This window comes from Apodemus sylvaticus, chromosome 6, assembly GCF_947179515.1.
Source record: "Apodemus sylvaticus chromosome 6, mApoSyl1.1, whole genome shotgun sequence".
In the NCBI taxonomy this organism is placed as follows: domain Eukaryota; kingdom Metazoa; phylum Chordata; class Mammalia; order Rodentia; family Muridae; genus Apodemus; species Apodemus sylvaticus.
In genome coordinates, this window is record NC_067477.1 from 115,506,754 (window position 1) to 115,525,585 (window position 18,832).

The following is an 18,832-nucleotide window of genomic DNA, read 5'->3' on the forward strand; positions in this document are numbered from 1 at the left end:
CCTCAGAAGTAAATAAAGCGTCCTGCCTGGAGAGGACGAAAAGGCATTCATTATTAATGTTTATTTTCACATTTACAGATAAAAGGAATACTGACTTCAAAGCAGTAGATTGGGACCAAGAAAGAGAATTAATTCTTGACATTAAATTTATCTGCTAGAAAACACTCATGCCAGTTTTGAAAAGTTTCTCATGGTTGAATATAAAGTTGAGAATTTCAAAAAGAGATTTGGCAACTCATAAAAGGGGGAGTGAACAATTCATTAGGACAGGAATGTTAGGGTTCCTAGGCTCCCAAACTCAGTTTTAGGATGCAGCCCTAGATGAGGGTGACAGCAGCCAGTCACACCAAGCATGCTGGGGACAGCGAGAGGTTCTGGCCAGTTTTCTGCGCAGTTCACAGGCCCTCTGCTGTGTCACTGCCCTGCTTATGAAAGGTCTCACTGTGTAGCCCTGGCTGGCATGGAACTCACAGAAATCCACTTACCTACCTCTGCCTTCTGAGGGCTGGGATTAAAGGTGTGAGCCTCCAGGGCTGGCCCACATAGGCTAACTTTTACTTCAGCTTCTCTGTCATTACATGAACATTTGGGATTCTGCTTGGTAGATTTCACTTTAAGAAGAGCTTTTTGAATACTTGTTCTAATTTAGAACACAAAGGTTAAGGCAGTGGTTGTCAGCTCCTAATGCTGTGACCCATTAATACAGTGTCTCATGCTGTGGTGACCCCAACCATAAAGTTATTTTCACTGCTACTTTGTAACTGTAATTTTGCTAATGTTATGGATCATAATACAAATATCTGATATGCAGGGTATCTGATATGCTACCCCCTGTTGCAACCCACAGGTTGAAAACCACTGGTTTAAGATTAAAGGATACCAAAAGAACCCATCCTGCAGCCACCTTTACACAGACCACAGTCACCTGACACACACCCCCAAAAGTCTGCTGGCCTAGAACTTACTGTGTAGCCAAAAATAACTGCTCCTCCTGCTTCCACCTCCCCGATGCTGGTACCACAGTACATACCACCTCACTGTGTATGCAGCGCTGATCAAGCCCAGGGCTGAGTGCATGCTAGACAAACACTGTGCTGACCGGGATTCCAGCGCCCAGGGTGTGCCTGCTAACCCCTGGCCTGCCACAGTATCATGGCACCGGTGTTGCTCATGGGCCAGCTCCTGATGGTGCCAGAGGTGCTCCTTGATGGCCTTTAAATTCAAGGCCATTTCCTCCATCTTGGCATTCTGTGACGGGATGAGATAATATCTATCCTCCTAATTTTTAAAATGTACATATCTGATCATCAAGAACACTGCATACATTTATCTGCTTTGGAACTGTTGGCAGAAGAAACCAACCAGTGAAGCAGGACTAGTACTGGCCCCCATGGATGGGATTTTGGGGTTTTGCGGGTTTTGGGGTTTTTTTGTTTTGTTTAAGCATCTGTATAAGAAGGCAGCACTTTAAAAAAAAATTGTTCTTCACACTACATTTATCCCATCGCAATATTCTGGAACCCAAGAGAAAATATTAAAGCTTTTGGAGATGAGGGAAACTGTGATGTAAAGCACCGTGCCTTGTGGTGACAGCTTCTTGCTGGTCAGGAGCAACAAGAGGAGGACGGTTTCTGTCTTGAGGTCAGACTTGGCTTGGAGAACTTCACCCAAAGCCAAACGGGATCCTGCTGGTCCTTAGCAGAAAAGGATTCTGTTCTTTTGTGTCCCTTTGACGCAGGACAGAACTCTGCACTGACTGAGTGTAATCTTCAGGGAAGTCCTAACTTTATTACCATTTCTCTCTCGGGAGAGGCTTCTTGATGCTCTGACCATCAGCTTTAGCTCCTGTAGGACACGAGCAAAAAGGAAGTAGTATGTGGACCACAATTACCCCTCAGAAAGAAAGAAAGAAAGAAAGGAAGGAAGGAAGGAAGGAAGGAAGGAAGGAAGGAAGGAAGGAAGGAAGGAAGGAAGAAAGAAAGAAAGAAAGGAAGAAAGAAAGAAAGATTGATTGTTAGGTCTCTTTTTTTTTAATACTGACTTTTTGTAAGAGTTGGGATGATATGTAAGAGAAGTTCATGTCAGGTCACTCAATAAACATTACAAACCTGCTTTGGCCGTGTGCTAAAATGAAAAGACCCTATTCCTGTCCTTGAATTCATGGTTAGGTTTTAATATATTCAGCCATAATCTAGAAAACGTTGCATAAGTCCTATAAACAGGAACTGAATGGAAATTGATCATTACTCATCGACAGCCTCGTTAAGACACTGTGTGGGCTGGAGCTGGGAAGAGGACCGACACCCTCACTTCCCTGTGCAGGCTGAGTCTGCATGCCGTGTCATTTCTCCCCAACAAACCCCCAATAGAGGCGTCTGCTTTATCTCCTGCACACAGTGTACCTTCGCAGCCTTTTTACCTTGTCCAATTTTCTCTAATGGGGCTGACCTCAAAGCAGCCCCGAGGACTGTGCCATTCTCACTGCTGTTCTCTGGAGATAATGTGCACATAGCAATGGAAGACCTGGAAAACTGCAGTGTTACAAAATGATTCGCTGGACTCCTTTCTTGGACCTTTTAAAGCCATCTGCATACATCACTCTAGGCTTTGTGCTGTCAGAATAGCTGAGCTTCCCAGTAGATTTTACTAGTTTCTCTAGTCACTGCCTAAGTCCCTCTCCAAGATACAAGTTGTTTCCAGGAACAAGAGTTCTTTGTCTAGTGGGAAAGTGACAGTGGGGCCTGCCTCACTTAGTGTAGCTTGCTGTTGTAGTGTAAGAGTTAGGAGTGATGTGTGAGGGAGAGGAGGATGAGTTCATCAGCAAACGTCATGCCTCTAGTCTGACTAGGAGACATTCCCACCGTTCGGAGCCATTGTAGGTGCTGGCTGGGACCTTGGTGTATGGATGTGGCTTGCTGCCTTGTGGGTCTTCCTGGTTGATGCCAGCTGAGGAACCCTCTGTACCATTCTCAGCCTTGCCAACACTGATGCTTCTGGGTTCAGGGAATAGTTCTGGTTCTTGATCCGTCTACTAGAGATAGGCCCAGCTTGTTTGTGACCACAGGTTGAACCTAAAAGTTTATATTTGACTAGGAAGCCAAGGTCACATAACAGATAAAGTGAACCATCCTCTTCTGAGGAAGGACTGCAGTTCTTTTCAAACACCCAATAGTACTGACTTAAGAAATGCCTCCAAGGCTCTGCCAGAGCCTGACAAAGACAGAGGAGGAAGCTCACAGCCAACCATTGGACTGAGCTGGGGGGGGGGGGGTCCTCGATGGAAGAGCTAGAGAAGGAACTGAAGTTTCTAAGGGGCTTTACAGCCCCATGGAGGGAGCAACAGTGTCAACCGGCCAGACCCCACCCCACCCCACCCCCCGAGCTCCTGGGGACTGGACCACCACCCAAAGATTACACATGGAGGAACCCATGGTGCTGACCACATATGTGGCAGAGGATGGCCTTGTTGGACATCAGTGGGAGGAGAGGCTCTTTGCCCTGAGGGTGTTCAATGCCCCAGTGTAGAGGAATGCCAGGGTGGGAGGACAGGAGTGGGTGGGTGGGGCAGCACCCTCATAGAGGCAGGGGGAGGGGGCTGGGATAGGGGTTCCCGAAGGTGGAAAACATTTGAAATGTAAATAAAGAAAATATCCAATCCAAAGGAGGAGGAGAAAAAAGAAAGGAAGGAAGGAAGGAAGGAAGGAAGGAAGGAAGGGAGGAAGGGAGGAAGGGAGGAAGGAAGGAAGAATAAAAGGAAAGAAATGCCTCCAAAATACCCCATGAGTTGGCTTTGTATGGTGGGAGCTGTCCAACATTCAGCCTACCTTTCATCTGCCTGCTGGAAGGAAAAGGAATGTGCTCTGGACAACTTGAATTTGGGGGGCCGACAAGGTGACTCAGTGGGTAAAGGAAATTGTAACTGTCTTAGTGATGGTTTCTATTGCTGTGAGAAAACAGCATGGCCAAAAAGCAAGTTGGGAAGGAAAGGGTTTATGTGGCTTGTACTTCCCTATCACTGTTCATCATTGAAAGAAGTCAGGACAGGAGTTCAAGCAGGGCAGGAGCTGGAGGCAGGAGCTGATGCAGAGGCCGTGGAGGGCGCTGCTCACTGGCTTGCTCCTCATGGCTTGCTCAGCCTGCTTTATATAGCACTCAGGACCGCCAGCCCAGGGATAGAAACACACACAATGGGCTGGGCTCTTCCCCATCAATAACTAGTTAAGAAAATGCCCCACAGCCAGACCTTTTGGACACATTTTCTCGATTGAGGTTCCCTCTTTTAGGATGACTCTAGTTTGTGTCAAATTGACAGACCAGCCAGAATAGAAATCAAACCTGACTCTCTGAATTCAATCCCAGGACCCATATGATGGAAGGAGAGAGCCAACTCCATTGAGCATGGCCTCTGACTGCCACAAGCCTGCTATAGTGCACATGGGCATGCATGCTGCAATGTACACACATACACACACACACACACACACACACACACACACACACACACGTGTTTTTTAAATGTACTATTTAGTTGCATGCTGTGTTCCAAGGAAACCGACAAAGCTCAGGGTCCTAACTTCTCAGGTCTCTAGGTCTGACAACTTCATGATCAGTTCTGAAGGTCACAGGGCCCTGAGGACAAAGAAAGTTATTTACCCAGTCACATACATGCCCGAGTTCAATTCAATATAGCAGGGATAGCAGCTTCTTCCTATATTGTGGGACCTTGACAATCAGAAAAGTAATCAGAGCTTGCATGAACATGAGCTGAGAGCATGTAGAGTTGAGAGATGCTAAGAAACGATGTGTCATTCACACAGTGGCTAGTCCGTGCCCCTCCACCACCGTCACGGTTTCCAGAGTATGAATTCCAGCTGTGTGTGCTAGCCATGGACAGTGCCGGCATTTCTCTGTACAGCTTTACTCTCATTGCCCTTTGTAGATTTTGTAATAACCTCCACTTCTGTTCAGAATGGTCCCAACAGCTAGGTCCCACCTGCTGTAATCCAGTTCTCCAGGGCTGTAGGTTACTTTTCGTTGGTGAATTAAGTCAGTGCTACTTGGTGACCATGGGAAACTGTATCATTATACAGCATATAGCACAGTTTCTCCTGACAGGTGACCCTGTGTATAGCAAGCAAATATGTCTTAGTGTGGGGACTTAACAGGCCCTGGCTGTAAGAGCTGTCACCTCTGAACCATATGCACTTCCTATTAATGTAATTGACCCTCTTGAAACTCAGAGGCCACAAGCCGGGAGCTCCTGTGTCTGGAATCCTTGGACTGCTCTGAGAACCAAAGGGGATGTCGAAGGACAGGAGTCAGTAACAGAGGATACCCCCTTACACACACACACACACACACACACTTTTTCTGTTTTGAACCCTGAAAAGAACTAGAAAGGAGGGCTGGAGAGACGCTTCGCACTCTTCCAGAGTCACAGATTCCATTTCCAAGGAGGAAAGGAAGAGTGAAAGGTTCAAATGGGATGGAACTAAGAGGAAGGGGAGAGCACGTGAAAGCACGTGCAGTACAAGCCTGTCTCTGACCTGCCAGGCAGAATCAAACTTTTTTAAAAAAATGAAGAGTTAAAGAAAAGGGGCTGGAGAGATGGCTCAGCAGTTAAGAGCACTGGCTGCTCCTTCAGAGGTCCTGAGTTCAAATCCCAGCAACCACATGGTGGCTCACAACCATCTGTAATGGAATATGATGTCCTATTCTGGTGTGTCTGAAGACAGCTACAGTGTGCTCACATACATAGAATAAGTCTTTTTTTTTTGCTTTTTTTAAAAAGATTTATTTATTATTATATGTAAGTACACTATAACTGTCTTCAGACACTCCAGAAGAGGGCATCAGATCCCATTACAGATGGTTGTGAGCCACCATGTGGTTGCTGGGATTTGAACTCAGGACCCTCAGAAGAGCAGTCAGTGCTCTTAACCACTGAGCCATCTCTCCAGCCCGAATAAATCTTTTTTTTTTAAATCACACACAAAAAAGAGTTATAGAGATACTTTACATAAAGTAACTTTGCTTTGTTCCACTTTATAATATGTGAGGTACATTCAGCTAGGTTGTGTCACTTGACTCCTTTGAGTAAGAAGAGAGATACAAGAGGTAGCAATGGGCACCAAGGCTTACAATTAAGGACCAAGAAACAGGATGCCAGGAAGAGTCCTAAGCCCCTGGTGATGTGTGAGGCCCTGAAGCCTGGCTCATCCTGTTGATGGCACCCAGCTACATACGTACATACATACATACAGACAGACAGACAGACAGACATGCATGCACATATACATATATATCAGAAAAATTATTTTTTCACTTTTTGAGACAAGAATTCTCTGTGTAGCTCTGGCTGTCCTGGACCTCACTCTGTAGACCAGGATGGCCTCAAACTCAGAGATCCATCTGACTCTGCTTTCCAAGTGCTGGGATGCCACCACAGCCTGACCAATCCAAATAAATCTAAAGAATAAAGTAAAAATCCCCTATAACTTCACTATAAGCAGAACAATTAAAATTGTAGAACATGTTTTTATTATTCTCCCAGGCCCGTTTGTTGTTTGGTTCCAGTGATGCAATCCTTTTAACGTGTGTTAAAGGGAGTGTCTCAGCCGTCTTTCTGGGGATTTTTAAAGAACATTTTAATACTTATTGGGTGGTGTGCACATGCCACAGCATGACTGTGGAGAGGTGAGGGGACACCTTGCAGAAGCCTATTCTCTCGTCCCTGGAGGCCCCGAAGGTCAAACTCAAGTTGTAGGGCCTAGAGGCAGGTGCCTTAACCTATGGAGTCTCACCAGCCATCAGGATGGTCAGGTGGGGCTGTTTAGTGTTATATGTTATTCATATGGCTGTGTACTAAGTATGCAGTCTCCGTGTGTAAGTGTGGGTGCTCAGGGAGGCCAGGTGCTGCTGCTGGGTTTCCTAGACTACAGACAGTTGTGAGCTGCCTGATGTGGGCAGGGTGGGGTAACCAAGCGCTGGTCACCTGATCAAGCAGCTGGTCCTCTTAAACCCTGAGCCACCCCTCTAGCCCCCAGCGGGTTTGATGCAAGGATAGCAAGCCCCGTTGGTGAGCAGGTGTGTGTTGAGGGGAGGGGAGCATTTGCCCACATGCAGGGAATCTGGAAGAAGGAAGCCGAGGCTCCCAAAAGAACATAAGGCCCTTCCAGCTCCTGCATGCCGCTGTGCTACCTCCTGACTCAGCTTTAAGACTCCAACTTAGGGGAGGCTGCGGAAGCAAGGGTCTCCATTCCTGGCCGCTTTGTGGAAACAGGCTGGGGTGGGGTGGGGGGGTGCTGAGTCAGCAGATCCTGACTGGAAGACTCCTCTTAAGTAGTGTAGTTTAGATGTACCATGATGTGTTTAACAGTTTGGTATTGAGCTTTTCTGTTGCTATTTTTTCATGATTATAAATATGTTTATCCCAAAAGCAGGGTGTAGTGGGGCATATATGCAAACTCAGCACCCTGGAGACCAAGGCAGGAGGATACAGAGTTCAAAGCCCATCTCAGCTACATAGTGAAGGCCAGAGGGAGCTATATGAAATGATGTTTTGAAATAAGTAAATAAAATAAATGCCTAAAGTTTGGACTGAGCCATAATTACTGATTTATTACAGAATTCCCAGACATGGAATTAAGATCAAAGGGTCTATTTAAAATGTAAAGGCTTGTGATTTCGTTCTTCTTTTTAACCAGGCTGCCCTCCAGAAAAGGCAAGAGTGTGCCAGTGTGCCGCAGCTGTAAAGGCACTTCTGTCACGCCTCACAGCCTAAACTCCATCCCTGAGACACACCCCACACAGGTGTGGTCAGACCCAGTGCTCACAGTTGTCCTCTGAACTTCACATGTGGACCATGGCTCATGCAGCCATATGCATGCATGAACAAAATCAATACACGGAAAACTTTTAAAGGCAAGAGTGTAGTGTTTCTCTTACCATTGTGTTTAAGAGCCATTTCCTCGTACCCTCAGCAATCGATGTTTTTTAAAAAAATGTATCATTAAGTCCTATGACTGTTAACTATGGATTCAAGTTGCCTTAGCCCTGACCACTCTGAACTGCCCTCTAGCCTCTTAGACTCCTGAAGACCCTGGGAAATCCTGCTCTGGTCCACTGGCGCCTGGAGGTACAGCTGCAGGCCCGTGGTGCAGTCTCATGCCTCCGTCATCTGTGCTTAGCTGGAAGCTCTTTTGTTTCCCCTTTTAGAACTGGAGTCTTTCTACATAGCCTAGTTGGCCTGGAACTCATTTCATAGACCAGGCTAGCCTTGGATTACGGCAGTCCTCAGTCCTGTCTCTGCGTCCCGAGTCCTGGTATTCCAGGTTGTGTGCTAACACACCCAACTCTGAAGTCTTGTCTGGGTCTCATCTCAGTCCTCATCCTGGCCTGGATAGACTTGGGATCTGGCCTCATTTGAAATAGCTGTCCCCCATCCTGTCACACCACCTCAGGAAGGCAACCTGACAGGGTTCTGTCATTATCTGTGACAGGGAGGTGGGTGGAGCTTAGTAGGAGAACTGATGTTTTGTGTGTGTGAAGCAAGGAGCAGGGGAGTGGGGGTTGCAGGTGAAGGAAGAAATGAAAGGCTGAGAAGGAAGGCTGTTTGAATCATATTAAGCTGCTATGACATGCTGTAATTTCCTGGGAAATAAAAGAGCAAATTACTCCAGGCATCACCACTGTTCAAAATATATATTAACTAGTGAGCTCTTAACCTCTGACCTGTAACCATCGCTCACCTGAACTGAGCAAAGTCGAGGTCTGTGTGACTACCACGCTACCTAAGCCTTGGCCTTTTTTTGTAAAAACTGTCATATAAAGTTAAGTTTGTATCCTGAATTAGCCATTTACACGCCCTCTTCCATGGTTGTCTGTTCCTGTGTGCTTGCTTCACACCCCACAGTGCTGGCTAAACGGCACTTGTGTTTTAGAGTCCGAACTTCCACCGTAGAAAGGCCACCCTCACCAGGACACTAGGGCACTGAGAGGCGGAGCAGGAGAGTTCCTGAGGTCCTCCTCATGGGGTCTCTTTCCACAGACCACACCGCCTATGTACATAGCTACAGATACCAGAACAAAATGGTTTTGGGGTTGTTTTGTTTTGTTTTGTTTTTCAAGACAGGATTTCTCTGTGTAGCCCTGACCAGCCTGGAACTCACTCTGTAGACCAGGCTGGCCTCAACCTTGGCCCATTCCCACGCTGCAAGACTGTGCATCTCACTAGCTTTCAACTGAAGTTCCTTCTCTGGGTCTGTATCACCTGCTCACAGCAGTGACTGAAGAAATCCCGAGTCGTTTTCTCTCCAAACCCAAGCCTTCCCCATGCAACCTTTTATTCCTAGACAAAAATTTAATGGGGGAGTCTCCCCATCTTTTGCTTGGTCCCCTGGTAATTGTGTTGTGCCTGGTAAGTTGTGTTGGTACCAAATGCTCCCCCTTTTCAGTATAGCAGGAATATTCTGCTTTTTTGATTGCCTTCTGTGGATTTTCTTTTTTTTTTTTTTTTCTTTTTTTGGTTTTTTTGAGACAGGGTTTCTCTGTGTGGTCCTGGCTGTCCTGGAACTCACTCTATAGATCAGGCTGGCCTTGAACTCAGAAATACGCCTGCCTCTGCCTCCCAAGTGCTGGGATTAAAGGCGTGCGCCACCACTGCCTGGCACTTCTGTGGATTTTCAAAACCTTCTGTAAGGACACCTCTAGTGTTATGTCCTTCAAATTAAACTCATAGAATCATCAGAACTTTAGTAGTGAGGATAGGTCTGAGGTCAGTGCAGAGTTGTCTCAGATTTCCAGATGTTACACATGACCACACAGGTTCCCAGGTGGCTAGACGCCACCATCTCTCAAATGCTGAGGCCGGAAACAGCTCACAGAACAAATGTGTGTGGGTAATAACATGGAAATCAGTCATCAAAAGATAATTAAAACAGCAAAAGTATCAATTTTACTAAATCAGCACATTTTAAAACAGTAATACTCAGGGCCTGGGCATGATTTTACCAAAAATATTTCAAATTATGTTTAATTCAAGGGTCTTGAAAATGAACAAAATGGTTTTGGGGTTGCTTTGTTTTTCAAGAGTGGATTTCTTTGTGTAGCCCTGACCATGTCCTTAAACTCAGAGATCCACCTGCCTCTGCCTGCTGAGTACTGGAACTAAAGGTGTGCACCACCACTTCCCCAACATGAATAAAATGTTTTGAGACACACCTTCAGAGGACCAAGTGATGTCTATCCAGTTACCTCTTTGAATCTTTAGGGCTGGATCTGATAAGGTTTGGAATGACCTTCCTCTTAATTTCTACTCAAACTTGAACAGTAACCCCTTAAACCAGAACTAAGGGGGAACTAAAACAGCCAAACACATGATAGAGAAGGGCCTCGCGTACGAAGGACCCTGATGCTCCCAGCAAAGAATGCCAATAGGTGGGATGTAGGTTTGCTCTGAGCCCTGGGACCCTAAGTAGTTGTGTCCTTGTTAGAACCAAAAAGCAAACAAAAGAAAAGCTATCTCTCCAGTTTTCTGTTTGTTGTTTGTTTGTTGTAGTTGTTCTTTTGGAGGTTTCCTGGTTTGTTTGTTTGTTTGTTGAGACAAGGTCTCATAGCTCAGATGGACCATCAGCTCACTGTGTACTGAGCTACTAATCCTGCCTCTGTCTCCAGAGTACTGTGATTACTCCGAAGAGTGTGACAGCTTGTAGTGTAAGGATGTGTGTGATGGTTGCTTTTAATTATAACTTGTCACAGTCTAGAGTTACCTAGGAAAAGTGTCTCATGAGGGATTATCTGGATGGAGCTGGCCTGTGGCCATGCCTGGGATATTATCTTGATGACTCACCCACAATGGTGGCACCATTCCCTAGGACTTCAAACTGCAGACGAGAAAGAAGTCGGGCTGAGTACAAGTGTGCGTGCATCCATCCCGTCTCTGCTCTTGACTGTGGACGTAAGCTGTCTCCAGTTCCTGGGGCCTTGACTTCCCTGGAGTATCGGCTGTAGCCTGTAACCGTGAGGCAAACAGCTTTCTCTAAGTTGCTTTTGCCGATGTATTTTTATCACAGCAACAGGGAACAAAACTAAGATAATACAACAAATGTCAACTTCCTGTGTGTAGTAATTATCATATAGCCTGCTGCAGGAGGAAGTGGGGGTCTAGATGAGGGGACATGAGAACTCTACTTTTGTTTGAATTTCAAGTCTCAAATCACTTTAAAATGAAAAGCTTGCAAAAATTGGAGAAGTGCTGATTTATGCAGCACACGGAATTCCTTCGGTATTTCACAGGAAGTGTAACAAAGACTTGAAAGCTGTATACTAAGTTAAACTTTTTTCCTTTTTGTTTTTAAATATATTCTTCATTTACATTTCAAATGTTAAACCCTTTCCCGGTTTCCCCCCTCCCAGAAAACCCCCAACCCATCCTCCCTCCCCCTGCCTCCTAGAAGATGCCCCTCCGCCCAACACACTCCCACCTACCCACCCCCCCTCGATTTCCCCACACAGGGGCATCTATGGAGCCTTCATAGGACCAAGGAGCTCTCCTCCCACTGATGCCCAACAAGGCATTCCTCCGCCACAGTTGTGACTGGAACCATGTGTACCCCTTAGTTGATGGCTTAGTCCCTGGGAACCCTGGGAGGTCTGGTTGGCTGACATCGTAATTCTTCCCATGAGGCTGCAGACCCCTTCAGCTCCTCCAGTCCACCCTCCAACTCCTCCATCAGAGACCCTATGTACTCAGTCCAATAGTTGGCTGTGAGTATCTACCTCTGTATCTATCTATAAGGCTCTGGCAAAGCCTGTCAGAAGACAACCATAACAGACTCCTTTCTGCAAGCACTTCTTGTCCTCCATAATAGTGTTGGGGTTTGGTGACTGTTTATAGGATGAATCCCCAGATAGGACAGTCTCTGGGTGGTCTTTCCTTCAGTCTCTGCCCCACACTTTGTCTCCATAATTGCTCCTCTGAGTGTTTTGTTCCCTTTCTCAGAAGAACCAAAGCACCAACACTTTGGTCTTTCTTCTTCATGTGGTCTGTGAATTGTAACTTGTTTATTCTGAGCTTTTGGGCTAATATCCACTTATCAGTGAGTGCATACCATGTGTGTTCTTTTGTGATTGGGTTATGGGGTTACCTCACTCAGGATGACACTTTCTAGTTCCATCCATTTGCCTAAGAATTTCATGAATTCATTGTTTTTAATAGCTGAGTAGTACTCCATTGTGTAAATATACCACATTTTCTGTATCCATTCCTCTGTTGAGGGACATCTGGGTTCTTTCCAGCTTCTGGCTATTATAAATAAGGCAGCTATGAACATAGTGGAGCATGTGTCCTTATTACATGTTAGAGCATCTTCTGGGTATATGCCCAAGAGTGGTGTAGCTGGGTCCACAGGTAGTACTATGTCAAATTTTCTGAGGAACCACCAGACTGATTTCCTGAGTGGTTTACCAGCTTGCAATCTCACCAACAATAGAGAAGTGTTCCTCTTTCTCCACATCCTCTCCAGCATCTCTTGCCCCCTGAGTTTTTCATCTTAGCCATTCTGACCGTGTGAGGTGGAAACTCAGGGTTGTTTTGATTTGCATTTCCCTGATAACTAAGGATGCTGAACATTTCTTTAGGTACTTCAGAGCTATTCAAGTTTCCTCAGTTGGGAATTCCATGTTTAGCTCTGTACCCCATGTTTAATAGGGTTATTTGACTCTCTGGAGTCTAACTTCTTAAGTTCTTTGTATACATTTGATATTAGCCCTCTGTCAGATGTAGGATTGGTAAGGATCTTTTCCCAGACTGTTAGTTGCTGTTTTGTCCTATTGACAGTGTCCTTTGCCTTACAGAAGCTTTGCAGTTTTATGAGCATAAGCCATGGGTATTCTGTTCAGGAAAGTTTCCCCTGTGCCCATGTGTTCAAGGCTCTTCCCCACTTTCCCCTTCATAAGCTTCAGTGTATCTGGCTTTATGTGGAGGTCCTTGATCCACTTGGATCAAGCTTTGTACAAGGAGATAACAGTAGGTCGATTTGCGAGTTAAACATCTAAATGCTGTGATCACTTGTAATGATTTTAGTTGGGAGTGCTGCTGTCTTTTTGTTAGTTTTGTTTTGTTGTTGTTGTTGTTGTTGTTTTTCGAGACAGGGTTTCTCTGTATAGCCCTAGGTGTCCTGGAACTCACTCTGTAAACCAGGCTGGCCTCGAACTCAGAAATCTGCCTGGCTGCTGCTGTCTTAACTATAGTATTGCTACTGGTACTTTTGTATTGTTACAGAACAATATATCATAGTTCCCCCCAAAATTTACAAGAACAAAAATTCTTTGGAGAATGTCCCCCTTGGCCGTGGCATCCAAAGTTTCTGGTGCTGTGCCCTTTGCCCCCTTTAGTCCTCCCTTTGGTCTACACATGCATGCTGGGTAGACTCTCGGCAGTCCATCCTCCCCCCCCCCCACTCATTTCCCTCCCTCTAATCCTCCATCCAAACTCACCTTTCCTCTGAAGCTTCTTAGCAAAAAAAAGCGGCTCAGTCAGCTGAGTGTGTCTCTTCTGGTCCTTTCTCTCACTGGCCCAGCTCCCCCCCTTTACCTGTGTTTCCTCCAGCGCCCAGCCTGGGTCTCATGGCTCCTGTAGGCCACATGCATGCACCATGGCCAGCATGCAGTCCTGTGTGTGCACAGCACATGCTTCAGTTGTGGCTGGTGGAAAGTTACTGAGGAATACGCTGGATTCTCTTCTGTGGTCCTGGCAATCACTTTCATTTATTCCTTGTCTTCTTATACTAACTTTCCTTAAAATTAAGTCAAAGGGGCTTCTAGTGAACCAAACAGCTAAACTAAACACTGAATTAATACTCACAACATTATTGTTTTCTGGGCTGGAGAGATAGTTCGTAGCTGGGAATGCCTCTTGTTCTTAAGGCGGACCCTGGTTTGGTTCCCATCCCTCTATCGGGTGGTTCATATCCACCATAGCTGCAGTTCCAGGGACGCTGATGCCCTCTACCGACCTCCCAAGCACACCTGCACACAGACACATGCAGACACACGCAGACACATAAATTAAAAGTAAGTATTTATGAAAAATCATCCTTTTCTAAATATTCAACTTCAGGTAGATTTTAGTAACATCCTCTCTCTGTCTTCTGGGGTACAAGTCAACTGGCCTTATAGCTGAGCTGTATCCTCAGTCTTTCCTTCCTCCCTTCCTTCCTCCCTTCCTTCCTTCCTCCCTCCCTCCATCCCTCCCCCTCCCTTCCTCCCTTCCTCCCTCCTTCCCTCCCTCCCTCCCTCCCTCCCTCCCTCCCTCCCTCCCTCCCTCCCTCCCTCCCTTCCTTCCTTCCTTCCTTCCTTCCTTCCTTCCTTCCTTCCTTCCTTCCTTCCTGTGTTTTCCTTATTTTGAGACAGTCTTGATAAGTTGCCCAAGCAGGCCTTGGATTTGTGACCCTCCTGCCTTTTCTCTTTTTCTTGATCCAGTGTTTAAAGCTTCGAGAGATATGTCCCCAACTCCTGAGCCTCCTTGCATGTAGATGTAGAACTCAGAGTGGGTAGATCATGAGTTCTGAAGGGACATGGAGATATCATCAAACCAAGGAGTGCGAGTCTACGTTTAATCTATATTGCACTTGGGATTTTAACTGAGAGAGTCTGGTTCTACTGCTCCACAGGCTGCCCTTCCCTTGTTTGCTTCAAACACAAGTGCCTTGATGACAAACTCCGTCTGGCTGGGACTCGCTAGTCACTTGCAGGTCTAGCCTGCACCCCACACTCCCACAGACAGGTATTCCTCAACTCCTTACGCAGTCTAATGACCACTGCGTTAAGTTCTGTCATATCATCAATGGATGGCCACTCCACTCCCAAACACCAGCCCCTCCCTTGGCTCCTGAAACTCCTCCACCTGGCTCAGCCTCCTCCTTTGTTGGCACACCCTAACATTCCTTCAAGACTTAGTCACAGGTCTCATGCTCACTCAGTCAAATAAAAGTGACAGTAAACACGCTTCCCATGCCCCAAGTCCCCTATTTTCACTGCTCTCTAGCATCCTATCATTTTTACAGGCCCAAACATGAACCACCTTCCCCGAGAACTGCCTGCCTCCCAAGCCCCCAACTGTCCTTCCTAGTGCACTGGGGTACCTGGAAGCCAGAGGTACCATTCTGGTGATGAGGTACCTGGCTATTTTATGAATGACTTTGTGTTTTTAAACAAACCAAAGGCTCCTTAAAGAAAAGACCACACCTTAAAATGATGCCAGGGCTGCAGGGGCTCACTGTGAGTTAGTCCATTGTCAGCAAGTGCTTGCTGGTTGAAAGTAAAACCGACAGAAACAGTAGACGAGAGCAAGTGAGAGACAGAGACAGATAGACAGACAGACAGTCAGACAGACAGATGGAGGGAGAGAGAGAAGAAGAGAATGAGGAGGAAGAAGAAACTTCTGGAATTCCTTCTTCCTCTTACTCAGAGACAAACTAGAGAGCAACATTCTACACTGCAGCTTACAGACAGCAGCCTTCCCCCCTCCCCTCCCCCTCCTGTCAGTGTGATGGTGTTGGGAGGAGCTAACCTGGGGTCTGGAGGACTGGGTTCAGCCCTAACCTTACATCATAGTCAAATATCTTGGATCCAGAGCCTCCATTTCTTCACATTCAAAACTAACTTGGTGATTAAGGCCTTGGGGGGAGAAATGAGTGGTTCTCCCAATCAGCAGCTCAGGGCCTATGAGAGGCCAGGAGAGACACTGTGGGAAGGTAGGCAGGCCTTCTGGGATCTCATCAGTGTGCGTCCATCTCGTAGGATCTGTGTCCACTGGAGATTAGTCCTTTAAGGTGGGCAGAGAGGGTGGTGTGCTGGGGTCATGAATGTGGAATGATGACCAGCTGGACAGAGGACAGACTCTGCCCAAAAAACCCTGAATCTTAAGTTTGTTCTGGACGGCTTTATGGCAGGCTGTGTGGGAGAAAGGCTGGAGATAAATGAGCAGTCTATACCCTGTCAAAGGGGAAAGGGGGTGCAACTGGGAGAATTCTAAGGGACACCTAATGGAGGAAAGGAAGACAGAGAAAAGGCTGAGTCTAGAGCCAGAAGAAATATACTATAATCAGTTCATAAAACCCAGCATCAGAGAAGGCCAAGTACTCAACACTGTCCTTACTGACAACTGTAGACCTTGCATCAGAAGACACGTTCTGTTTTTTTGTTTTGTTTTTTAACTTGTGTGTGTGTGTATGTGTGTGTGTGTGTGTGTGTGTGTGTGATGCCATGACATATGTAGAAATGAGAGGATAATTTGGAAGACTTGGGTTTTCTCCTTCCACTGTGTGGGTCCCAGGGACTGAACTCAGGTCATCAGGGTTTACTGCAACCACCTTTACCCACTGAGCCATGTTGTCAGCCCAAATACAGTTTTAAAGGAATATGGTTTGTATGTGTCCCCAGAGACAAGGACAGGCTTTGGGAGCATGGAGAGCCACAAAGGATATGTCGGACCCCGTAGGGCTCGGAAAGAGGAATGTTCTCTTCCCAGCATGACCCAGCATCTCCTGCAGCTCCGTTCCCTGTCTTCAGGCCACCTTCAATGGGCCAGCTCTCTGTCCCCCTGAACTTGGTTGGAGGAAAGACACTCCGAGAATGTAGCCAGGTTCTCCTCCAGACCCATCCTGAAATCATTCTCTGAGGAGCCTGGAGACCTGTGCTCTCTACCGCTAGGAAGACTCAGCTCTGTGCTGAGAGTCCCAAGGCCTTGTGCTGTCCATGCAGCCAGATACCAAGCTGGCGTCTCCTCAGATACCAAGCTGGAGTCTCCTTAGATACCAAGCTGGCGTCTCCTCAGATACCAAGCTGGCGTCTCCTCAGATACCAAGCTGGCGTTTCCTCTCTCCCTGTAGCCAGCAGCACTTGTTTGGAGTGGACACAAAATAAAAGAACAGAAAGCCATCTTTCTAAGCCTCGCTCCTGCACGCTGGTGCCACCTCTTTTACCACTTAGCAGGGTCACTCTTAGCATCTGTTGCTAAGTCCAGAACCACTAAGTCTAGGCCCACAATAACAAGGAAGAGAAGGCTACTGAGCTCCCCAGACACCTCTTGTCGTCCTGCCAAGAATTTTGGCAGCTAAGCAGCAAAGAACTGAAAACCATGCCTGTCCCTGCCCTCTGCCTCCTAGGGACCCTGAGCAGAAGTCAGGGTCAGAAAGCAGTGAGTTGAATATGTTGATGGCTCTCAACGTTGCTCAGCTTCCAGGGTCCTCATGGCAGTGTCTTCTTCCCTCCAGCTAGCCCCACAGTCAACAGCATCACAGTTGTGGCTCTTCAGTCCTGAAAACCGAGGCCTCTTTCCTAGGCTGTTCGGACAGGAAGACCCATTTGTTCCTGCACCACAGTCTTCAGGAGCATTGGTTTGATGTGGGTTCCATGGAGTTTTGTTGGCTTAAAAGAAAGCGTTAGCTTTCTCTTCCGGTCCTAGGTGCTGCGGGAGCTGTGGGTTACGGTGCAGACATGGCCAAGTCCAAGAACCATACCACACACAACCAGTCCCGTAAATGGCACAGAAATGGCATCAAGAAACCCCAGTCACAAAGATATGAATCTCTTAAGGGGGTTTACCTCAAGTTCCTGAGGAATATGCGCTTTGCCAAGAAGCACAGCAAGAAAGGAGATGCAGGCCAACAATGCAAAGGCAGTGAATGCGAGCACAGAGGCCATCAAGGCCCTGTGAAGCCTCAGGCCTTCAAGCCCAAGATGCCAAAGAGCCCCAGCCGCAAACTCAGCCGCCTGGCTTTCATCGCTCACCCCAAGCTTGGGAATCAGATTCAAAGCTACATGGCCAAGGGGCGTAGACTCTGCCAGCCAAAGGCCAAGGCTCAAACCAAGGCAGAGGCCAAAGCTCCAGCTAAGGCCCAGGCTTCAGCTCCAGCTCAGGTTCCCAAAGGTGCCCAGACCCCTGTGAAGGCCCCATAGAAAAGGCTCGTGTCAGTGTGAAGACAGATGGACTGCTGTGACACACCTACCCACACACTATTTGCAGATGACCAGGGTCCTATGCTGTTTTTACAAATAAACTTGAGGCTAGATCTGTTATAAGAGAGAGGGGGGAGGGGGAGGAAGGAGGAAGAAGAAAGAAAGAAAGAAAGAAAGAAAGAAAGAAAGAAAGAAAGAAAGAAAGAAAGAAAGAAAGAAAGATAGATAGATAGATAGATAGATAGATAGAGAAAGAAGAAAGCATTAGTAGGGCTGGAGAGATGGGTCAGTGTTTGCGAACATTTGCTGCTCTGGCAAAGGACCTCAGTTCAGTTCCCAGAACTCACAACAGACTAATCTGGCGCCCTCTTCTGGTCTCCTCTACTATCAGATATGCACATGGTATACAGACTTAGATGCAGGTAAAACACTCATCCACATAAAATATAAAAAGACTTTGTCTCAAAAAAATTAAGTGGCTTGGTGTGGTGATTCACAGCTCTAATTCCTTTACTCCTGGCACTGGGGTGGCAGAGGCAGGTAGATCTCTGAGGACAGCCTGGTCTACAGAGTAAGTTCCAGGACAGCCAGGGCTACACAGAGAAAATCTGTCTCAGAGTGGGAGAAAAGATATCCAGAGAAAAGCCTTTAGGAAGAAATGGTTTGCTTTCTCCCTGCCCACCCAGATGTGCCTTACTAAAAGGCTTACTTTTAGCAATGAGTAGTTGTTTCTGCATGCCTAGCTCTCCTTTAGCCCTTTGAGTTATGACCAGATAGAGCAGCCAGCCACGCTGTGACTCTCCTAAAGACACCTTTCCCCAGGCAGTGACCATCCCAGGGAAACCTCTGTAAGAGTTCAAATCCTAATTGG

General features: G+C 46.7%; 1 protein-coding gene and 1 pseudogene across 2 annotated transcripts in view; both read left to right on the top strand.

Moving 5' to 3' along the window:
• Mapre3 (microtubule associated protein RP/EB family member 3) overlaps positions 1–18,832 on the top strand; it is a 46,439-nt gene that overhangs the window by 16,296 nt on the left and 11,311 nt on the right. The window lies entirely within an intron of this gene.
• On the top strand, positions 17,500–18,062 carry LOC127687523 (60S ribosomal protein L29-like; annotated as a pseudogene).